The 10,999-nt window shown below is 34.3% G+C and overlaps 1 long non-coding RNA gene across 1 annotated transcript; it reads left to right on the forward strand.

Annotated features, from left to right (window-relative positions):
- The first annotated feature begins 4,503 nt into the window (after nucleotides 1-4,503).
- LOC110720258 lies at nucleotides 4,504-6,178 on the forward strand. Its single transcript, XR_002511298.1, has 2 exons — nucleotides 4,504-4,837; nucleotides 5,446-6,178. It is a non-coding gene; the product is annotated as an uncharacterized LOC110720258 (long non-coding RNA).
- Nucleotides 6,179-10,999: the final 4,821 nt, after the last annotated feature.

Here is a 10,999-nt window from a genome sequence, read left to right on the forward strand (position 1 = left end):
ACCCGCACGGCCCGCACAGCCCGCACAATTCGCACGACCCGCACGGCCCGCACGGCCTAACATCCATTTTAAAAAAAAAACGGCTAATTTTTTGTATCTAACGGCTAGTTTTTTGTATCTAACGGCTAGTTTTTTAAGTGTATGATCATCCATTCTATTTTTCCTATAAATACCAATTCCATTTCACTCAAATTTCCACACAAATTCAAGCTTTCTTTCTCTCTTACTTAAAAATTCTTATTGTTCTCAAATTCTCAAGTGTTATATAGAGTTATATTTTTGTTAAAAAAAATCTCCTTAATATTATTATTAGTATTCTTAAGATTCTAAAAAAAAAAAGTTCTTCTCCATATTATAATTAGTAATCATACAAAAAAAAATGAGCTCAAGAGGAGGAATGGGAAGGAGTCAAAGTGGTGGTCGAAGTGGTAGCCAAAGGAGTGGTGGTGCAAATTTTTCGTATGAAATTAATACGGAAAATTTAAACCAATTTGTCAATGAATATGGAGATTATGGTTTAGGAGATAGGCAAAATATTCAAACGTCTCCACCACAACATTTCTCCCACGAGTCCCACCAATCATCAAGTTCAACTATGCCACCTCCATCGCAACCAACATCTCAACCTTCATCTCAAGGTAATTTCTAATTAAATTTTTATTGTTATGAATCTTTAAAAAAACTATTATTAATGATTATAAAGTTAGTTTAGTTTCCAATTTTCTATGATTTACAATTAGTTAATTACCATGAAAAATGCGTTTAAATAAGTATAATTAAAATATTTAAAATTTAAAAGCTTATTTTCATGAATAGCATTTAAAAATTAATTTTAATAATTTGATTTATGAAAGGTGGTGGCGGTGAAAGTAGAGGTCGAGCACATTTTTCTTGGGTGTGGAAACATTTTGAACGAGTTGAGGTCACACCCCCGGGATGGCAACCTGGTCAACCAAAGAGGTTCACGTGTACATGCCTAGTTTGCAAGGCGCTAGGTGCAAATGTCAAGTCATATAATTGGAAAACGGGAGATGGAACCGGAACCTTGAGTCGGCATTTGCAAAATAAACACGACTTGTTCGAAAATGGCCCCCGTCCTTCGGGGGGTGGCGTCCAAACACAATTGGGTGGATACATGAACCAACCCGGCGGAGGTACACCTTTCATTTATAATAAAGATAGAATGATTGATGAAATGAGTACTTTAGTTATTGCTAATGAATACCCTTTTAGTTACGGTGAAAATGCAAACGTTGAGCATTTTAATAAAGTTGCATTACAACCTGCATTTACTCGTGTCCCCCGAAATACCCTAAGACGTTATACACAAACTTCTTATTATAAGTATAGGAGTGGTTTGATTGAATTATTTCGTACTTTTGATGGTCGTGTTAGTTTTACAAGTGATACATGGACTTCTAGTTTTGGCGAACCTTTTCTTTGCATTACTGCTCATTGGGTGGATGATGATTGGTTTATTCAAAAACGTATACTATGTTTTCAAGCTATGGAAGAAAGGCATACCGGTTTTAACATCAAAGTTCGTATTTTGGATTGTTTAAAAGAATTTCACTTGAATAATAAAGTTTTTTCTTTGTCTCTTGATAATGCAACTGCAAACACAAAGTGTATTGACTATTTGAAAAATGACTCCGAGTTGAATTTGTTGTTGGGTGGTAGTCTCTTGCATGTTAGATGTTGTGCTCATATTTTGAATTTGTCTGTTCAAGAGGGTCTCGCTGAGTTGCAACCATTGCTAAACCCAATTAGAACAGTTATAAAATGGATTAGGATTACTCAGTCAGTTAGAAGAAAGTACATAGCTATGTGTAAAGAGAGAGGTCTTAAGAAAAGACAATGGTCTATTGATACCCCTACCCGTTGGAATTCTACTTTCAAGTTGTTGAGTGATGCTATAAAGTATCGTGATATTTTGACCCAACTTTACAATGAGACTCGTGTTGATCCTACTGAGTTAATAACCGAAAGTCATTGGACTAATGCTTCTTTTGTTCGTGATGTTTTAAATGCTTTTGATAGTGCAACTCATATTTTCTCTTATATTTATGAGCCTAACGTTCATTTAGTCATAATTGAGTGAGTTAAAGTTGTTCACACCATCGAAGAGCATATGAAGATTGATGGACTTCGTCCCGTTCTTGATAGCATGAAACGTAAGTGGCATACTTATTTTAGTGAATTTCCAATCATTTATGGAATTGCTGCTATTCTTGACCCCGGTGTCAAAGCTGAAGGTTTGGAAAATCTTTTAGAATTTTATTATACAAGTTTAAGTATCGATTATGATGTTAGTGAATATATTAACAAATGCAAATCTGTTTTGGGAGACCTTTATGATCATTATGCATCTATTTATGGTTTTGATTTGGCAACACCAACTACTACTAGCACTTCCGATTCTAGATTTGGTTTTCTTGATAAAGTTATGAAAAAAAAACACAAAGCATCTACATCATTCTCATCATCATCTTCTTCAACACTTGCTATTAATGATTATTTGTCATATCAACATGAGACCAACAACAACTTTCAAATTATAAAATGGTGGCAAGAACATAAAAAAAGTTTTCCTATATTGGCGAGAATTGCAAAAGATATACTTGCAGTTCCCGCTTCATCTGTTGCTTCCGAGTCTGCTTTTAGTGCAGGTAGAAGAGTGTTAGATGAAAAAAGATCTCGCTTAACTCCGGAAAGCATTCAAATTTGTGTTTGTAAGAAAGATTGGGATCAAGCTGAAAGAAGAACTCAAGGTTTAAAGGAAGACGAAGACGATGAAGATGATCCTGTGATGATATTGGAGTCGTCAACGGATGATGCAGCTTCCGGGGATGATGATGCAACAAACATGGTGGCTAGAAAAGTCTAAATCAGGTACGCTAAGAACTACGTGGGCTTTGATTCTTTCGGGATACGTAGGCAACTTATTTTTCGAAAATTACAATTTAATTGCAAAATTAAATTTTAGTTTTCTAAAGATAGGTCCAAGCCCCCCCCAAATTTCAAAAGAAGTACAATATAAGAACTACGCTGGCTTTGATTCCTTATTTTATAATATAAGGATACGTAGGCATCTTAATTAAGAGCAAGCCATCAAATTGTTAATTTTGTAAAAATTAAAACACCACACAACCCACCCGACCCTAACCCACGAACCCACCCGACCCTAACCCACAAACCCACCCGACCCTAACCCACCTAACCCACAAACCCACCCGACCCTAACCCACTAATCCACCCGACCCTAACCCACCTAACCCACAAACCCACCCGACCCTAACCCACTAACCCACCCTTCGACCCACCCTAACTCACTAACCCACCTTGACCCGTCTAACCCACGAACCTAGCTCGACCCACCCATGACCCGTCTAACCCACAAACCCAGCTCGACCCACCCACGATCCGTCTAACCCACAAACCCAGCTCGACCCACCCACGACTCGTCTAACCCACGAACCTAACCCTGGTGTGTCCTACTTCTCCGACCCAACCCACGACCCGGCCCACCCTACCCTACGTGTGTCGTGCCGTGTGTCATGAAACCCCAACCCGCGACCCACCTAACCCTAACCCAGCTCGCACGACTCGCACGGTGGACACCTCTAGTGACAAGTGACATATCTTGTGTATCTTTTTTTTTTTTTTTTTTAAACATCTATCATCTACAAATAAATTTTTAAGGCAATAATCAAACAAGTATCAAATTACAATTTTTCTTGGCAAAAAAAAAAAAAAAAAAAAAAAAGCTTCAAACACATTTTTATATAACTACAAAGAGCGACGATATTATCAATTCATAAACAGAAAATGTACTATTAATAATATAGGTTAGTGTTGTCTAATAATTGATTATTATTGCCTTTAATGATTCAAGTAGTATTTATTTTCATTGAAATTATTCTATTGGATATAAATGTGATATATTATTTATAATTTATATATTTATATGTATGTTGTGCTAATAGTTTTACGGTACGTAGATTTTATTTTGTTGTTTTATTATATTAAAATATATTTTCATGTTTATTAAAAGACATTTATAAATAATTAGTCTTTAGCCATATACTCACTAGATTGTATAGTTGGGAATAATATGCATTATTGTTTTTTTTTTTTTGGGAATAATTAATGTAGTATAATGTATATATACGGTAGGAGTACTACTTTTAAATATTGTCAATACAACTAATCAACAATAAATCTTTTTTCTCAATTGTAGTTTTAATAATTTTTGCTTTATTATTTTATTTTTCTATGTACTGCATTGCACTTGTTTATTCCACATGAATTGTCTCATTTTTATATTATATAACAATTAATTATAGGAAAACAAATTAATACTACCGTGCATCGCACGGGCACTAATCTACTGTAGTTTTTTTTTTTTTTTTTTATAAAGAACATTATATATAGTCATATAATAAAAAGTACACTGAATAATCATTAAAATAAAAATTATAATCAAATTTTTTTTTAAAATTGGTGAAAAAATATGAAAAGAATATTTTTGTAAAGAATGGGAACGAAATATAGTATTTTGGATAACAAGAATGAAAAAGAAATTTAAATTTTTAAATTTGAAAAATTAAAATTCAAAACAACCGTTTTAATTCAGGTGTATGGGTGTAGGAACTCTAGGAAGTAGGAACCACGTATATTGTATATAATCAGGAAACAATTCATTCTCACTCTCACCAACGTTCAGTCCAATTCTCTGATCCTCTCACCTAAAAAACCCTAAGTTCGATTCTCTCTCTCACCGGAGATTCTCTTTCACCGAAATCAGTTCTCTCTCACCGGCGACTCCTCATTCATGGTTAGTGTATTTTTTTCTCAATTATTGATGATTATTTACTTGGTTGATGTTTGCATGTTGATTTTTTGAATTGTTGATGATTATTTACATGTTTTGAGTGCATTTGTATGGATTTTAGGGTTTCTTTGAATCTGTGGGTTTATGATTTTTCAATTACTTTGATTATGAGTTTTTGTTTTTTCAATGCCTACTACCTGTTCGACGAAATTATCACATTTTCTATTAAGCTCTGAAATAATTTGGTAGTTAGTAATTGTGAAGTTATTTGTTAATTTGACTCTGATTTCAATCTGGGATTGGGTTATTTCTGCTGTATTTAGCACAAAGTTGGGATTTTTTCTTGTAAGTATCAGGAAGTTATGGTAGTTTGAACATAGTAGCAAAAGATTTGATGCTACTGTTCGGATGCCGCACCACATGATCAATATTTAGGCCTATTTTTGAATACAAGAATGGCTAATGTTTGATAATTATTTCAATTTTTTAATAAGGTGTAATTTGTCAATGGCATTATAGTGATATACTCCGCACTTACCAAGTTACCAGTTACTATGTGTCTATATTTAAATAATTAATTGGGTTATTTTTGGGTGGATTTTTGTGAAAAGGGTTTGTAGATCGGCGTTCCCTGCTACGAAGCGATCACAACGAGTACCATTTTTCCCTAGAATTCTTCATCGTCAAGGTCTGATAGTTGTTGCTGAAAGTATGGTGATGACCAGATCCAGATCCAAGGCTTCAATGCCTGTTGCTGAAAGTGCGGTGACGACCAGAGCCAAACAAGCTTTAAATTGGAAGATTGTTGAAACACACAAGATAATCTAGGGGAAAAAGAAGTCGCCAACGGCGTATTATAGAAGCGAGATTTTCATTCATCTAGTGCATACGGATGCTGCTAATATTTTTGTGGAAGAAGATGAAGCTGTGAGAGAGTTTAAGGAGAAACAAATTCACAGGGAAGAAGATGAAGATCTGAGAGAGTTTAAGGAGATGAAGCATGCACTGGTATCAGAAGATATTTGGGATGAAATTTGGCGTGCTGCATTTAAGAAATGGTTTCCATGACTGTTACTGAACAAGCTCCTTACCATATAAAGGCTGCGAGAAAGTATCAGGAAGTGGCTGAGGCTATGAAAAGGAGCGTAGAAAATTGAACGCCCAATACCGACGATGGAAAAATCGTCAAGACATGAGGAAGAAGAAAGGAAATTGAAAGAGTGATGGCAGAGAGTAGAGCTTAGAATGGCAGACGACTTTTAATGTTTGCGCTTGAATAGAACATAAGAGTTTATTGTGCTTGTTAATGCCACTGTTAATAAAAAAAAAAAACATTGATAATAATTTGCTCAGTATGTTACTGACTGTTGGACCTATAAGCTCTTGCACTTCATCTTTTTCATCCTGGTATATTGTATAATCAGGATGCTAAAATATATTTTATGTATATGGAATTAATTTGCAAAATAGCTATGTTAAGCTAGCATGTATCCCCGTTGCTCTTTGGCATAGTGCAGTGAGGCTGGTTTGTTCGTTCTATGGTAAGAGGTTTTGTTTTGCATATGCATAATTGAAAGCGTTTAGGATTCTAGTTACATTCACCATTAAGTTGACTGTGAGAGTTGTCAATGTCCATACTCCATTTCCTTGAAATTGCATTCACTTTCCATGCTACTTTGACTCTCTGTCCTCCCCTCAATTGTTATTCCCTATATTTGAATCAAGTTACCAAATACTCTATGTTTAGGGAAATCCCCATAGCATTTCTCATGGATGTGAATAGAAACAAAATAGGGAAAAGCAGACGTTTCTTGAAAATTTTGTTTCTAAAGATTGACAACCTTTTAGGGACAATTGGGCTATGGCTTGTTGATAGATTTCTTTTCAATTCTTTCTTTTATGAGATATGTAGACATGTAGTGTATCAAGGAAGGGGAGTTGTTTTAGACAGATTCTATAAAATTGCATTTCTATGGCAGTAACATAAGATTGGCAGTGATAAAAAGGAGTGCGGGAGTTTAAGCTAATGACCTGAGAATCTGAGCTTAACTGGTTGAATCAGGTTCGGTCTCCAGTCCTCAAAATTCCCTGATTTAGTTCCGGTCTAACAGGTCCGATCCGGTGCACAACCCTACTTATGGGTACAACAAATTTTTAGACCATCTCTCCGAAAAGGTTGTATATTTGTTAATTTAGATTTCATTTGTAAATGACGTATGACTTTTTATTAATGAATTGATTTGTATTTTTTTTTGTACTCTACCACATCGTCTAACAAAAGCCTCAGTTTATTTATCAGATATTGATGTAGTGTTGGAGGATATTCTGCCGATTAATAGTGCTTTTATGTCTTTTCTTTGGTCTCATGTTAGAAGGGATGATAACATTGTAGCTCATCACCTTGCTAAGCTAATGCCATTTAGTGTTGAACAAATATGGGTGAATCATTATATTGTCCTGTAATGATATCCCCTTATGTACTCTCGGACAAGTTGTCCATTTATTGATTAATGCATTAGCTCGGCTTCCCCTAATAAATAAATAAATAAATAATTGAAAAGTTACTAAAATTCATATTTATGGAATGGGGTCCACGTGATTTTTTATTTTTAAAAAATATGAATATATATATATATATATATATATATATATATATATATATATATTTTTTTTTTGAAAAGGGTGTGAACTGTGAACATATTTTAGTAAAGCTCATATGAGTTTTTGCCCAAAATATTTTTTCACATGGAGAATTAAATAAGAGAAAATCCTCGTTCATAAGGCTTATGAACGAATTTCATTCATAAGAGGGTAATCGCGTCATTTTGGCAATAATAGTAAGGGTAAAGTCGTCCAATTGAAATCTGCCTCTTAACTTCAACATAGCGTCGTTAGTTTATGTAATTTTGACATCCCGTTATTAATTTCCATCCTGTTGCACCCACCTTCAATAACAACAAGATTATTGTAGGGAATAAATTCAAGCGTTAGCCCCTAGCTTGAACCCCACTGTGATCATACACTAAAGTACGGTGGCGTCCAAAAGGGAAGAAGATAGAGCAAAAGAGTCGCCAACAAGTTTTAGGAACTTGTAAACCGTTCACAAGGTGAAGGTTACACCCCTTCACGATCCAAGAGATCGTCAACTCCATAAGGTCTATATCCAAATAAGGGTTCGGGGATGAAGGTACAAATCCAACCTAAAAGAGATTGAACCTGCCCTAATAATAGACCTCTACTTTATTCTGATCGTATTCATGTGCGCTTTCTGACTAACATGCAATCAATAAGATTAACCCTAAACCTGTTTATCTATGTTGGTTGAATATTTAATGCACAAATAAAACTATTATTGGCGATCACTTGAATTATAATCATATCATATTAACCCTAACAAGATTATTAATTATCTTATTAAGCGTGATTACAAATACCAAAATTCCCATTAGACATACAATAAAAGGCGTGATCAAGCAATAACAATAAATAAGCATCAAGCAACATAACAATAATAAATATCATCATCATGAAAATAAATTATAATTGAAATAATCATGATAATAATCATAAAAATAATAATCATCATATTAATAATAATAAAATAATTATCATAAATAAAATAACCATCATCAAAATAATAATGTTCATAATATTCATAATCATCACCAATTATAATCATCATAATCATGTTCATGTTAATATCAAAGCATAATAAACATAGCAAGATCCTAGGCATGATACTAACAAGATTAATAACAAATCCTAACATGTCACTAAGCAATAAAAATCAAAGCTTTAACCCTAACATGATACTTACAATCATAAATATTAGGAAGAACATAGGAAGCATCGTGACAATCATGTTTAATATTAAGATTAACCTAAACATGATACTAGGAATATCATAATAACAATGTAAACATGATTTCTACATCATAACATCAATAAATATCATTAAAGCACTTACTTTGATGCCTCCTACCTCTTTCTAATAAAAAAATACACACGTTAGTAACTTCAAGGAAAATAATAATCAAACAATTAAATTAAATAATTGAAAGAGAGATTTGGGACCAAACCCTCAGAAATTAAACCTTTCACGTCTAGGGCGAAAGCAACTTTGAATATGGCTAGGTGTTTCTAGATCTTGCGAATGCGGAATTTTGTATGTAAAAACAAGGTTTAGAAAAGAGAAAGAGAAGAAAGAGAGATGAAAGAGTTAAGAGAGAATGAGAGAGAACTGAAAACTGATTGTAGGTGAATCTAATTGAAAAGCTGGTTGTTGATGAATGAAAACGGAGTTTTAGATGATTATTTATAGAGAAAATCAGCCAAAAAGATAAAATTAACAAAACAGAGTCTGGCGCACGCAAAACGAAATCGGCGCCAGCCATTGGCCATTGGCGCCAGGCGCCAACGTCAGCGCCAGGCGCCAATGTTGGCGCCAGCGCCTGGCGTTAAGCGCCAATCTTGTTTTTGACGCGTTTTCTAAAATCTGATAAATTTTGCCGTACAGGAGGATAAAATCGTATCTTTTCCTCAAAAATGCTCTTTGATTTTAATTAAAACTCTGAAAAGTCAACAAAAGTCAATTTATCAATGCTAATTGAATTAGGAATGAAAAGAACCTTCTAGAAGAATCTAGAAGACTAAAACCATTCCTAATTGCATTAGGAATGATAAATAATATTAGGCCCTCCCCTAGATCATTGGGCCGTACATAAGGCTCAAACCGGGCCCAGTTTAGTAAATTGGCCATAACTTCCTCAATATTCATCGGAATTGGGCTTATAATATATCGTTGGAAAGCTCTTGTCAAGCCGCATCCAACTACACTACTATTGGACCCATATAATGGACCAACCAAACTGGATTGGCTATTTTCTTAAAATAAGTTTTCAAAAACAGAGAGAAGAGAAAAGAAATCAAAACTGTCCGCAACACTAAACTTTCAACACTTTCGCTTCATTCGATTATGATTCGACACGAAAGGTACTCATCCTTGGGTTTGGTTTTGGGGAGACACAGATGGGTGTCTACAATTATGCATCTGAATGGGACTGTGAATTCAACAAAGCTAAGGGTTTGTATGAAAGCTCTTCGCCTGTACCAATTTGCTATATACGGATGATAAAGTGTGGAGGAGGTGGTGGCGGTGAGTCGAATTGGCGGCGACTATAATCCCATGCACTGAAGTTGGCCGCGAATGAGGAATGCATAGCTAGGGTTTCGACAGGTATGTCTATTGTGTGTGTTTGCAATTTATGGTTTATCGTTCGTGTTTGTTTTGCAATTCATTGTTTGTCTTGTATAAATTGTTGTCATAGGTTGTATAATTCAATCGATTTGTGTGTAATTTGCTTTTGATTGATTTTAAAACTGTGGTTTTAATTCAATTTATACCGACTGTGTAATTGTTGCTGGTGATTCATTATCTTGTTTGAACTGTATGATGATTTCGAGTGTGATTTGATATTGTGTTAAATAGTTTTTCCAATTGACTAGTGTTTTTATCGAATTCATACGGATGTTTGATATTGTGTTAAATAGTTTTTATATTGACTTGTAGAATCGTGGACCCATCGTTGTTTAAAATAAAGTTCTGATTGAATTCATAAGGGCGGGTCAATTTTTCTGGTAGTGTGTGATTTGTTTGTGCAATTCATAGTTTAGAATGCGCAATTTATAGATATATCATATGGTGCAAAGGGATTTCACGGGTGATTATGGGGCAGTAAGACTTGGGTTAATTGGGATTGAAATATGTCATAGTCCAGATTAATGTTTTTGTACTATAATTGATATTGAGTAGCAGGATGAAGTACGAATGATCATTGATATGAGATTTTAGGAATTTTTGGAATGAGAATGGATTCATTGGACAATAAAAAAACGTAACTGCAAAATGTGCAGAACTGCAAATATTTCTGAGGTATATTCATTGACTATTTTGTTAGAGCATATTTATCTGTTTATACATTGGTCATGTGTGTAATCAACCTATATGTATAAACCTGCCTATTCTCAGGAGGGTATACCAGGTCACATGAAGAAGATTTATCCAGAGATATTCAAGGTATTTAGAAATGTTGTTGTCAATAAACCTTAAGTCGGAATAAGTAAATCGTAACAAAGTTGCTAGTTATTGTAGGATGACTCTTTAAG

The sequence above is a fragment of the Chenopodium quinoa genome, unplaced genomic scaffold (assembly GCF_001683475.1).
Source record: "Chenopodium quinoa cultivar QQ74 unplaced genomic scaffold, ASM168347v1, whole genome shotgun sequence".
NCBI classification, from domain to species: Eukaryota; Viridiplantae; Streptophyta; class Magnoliopsida; order Caryophyllales; family Amaranthaceae; genus Chenopodium; species Chenopodium quinoa.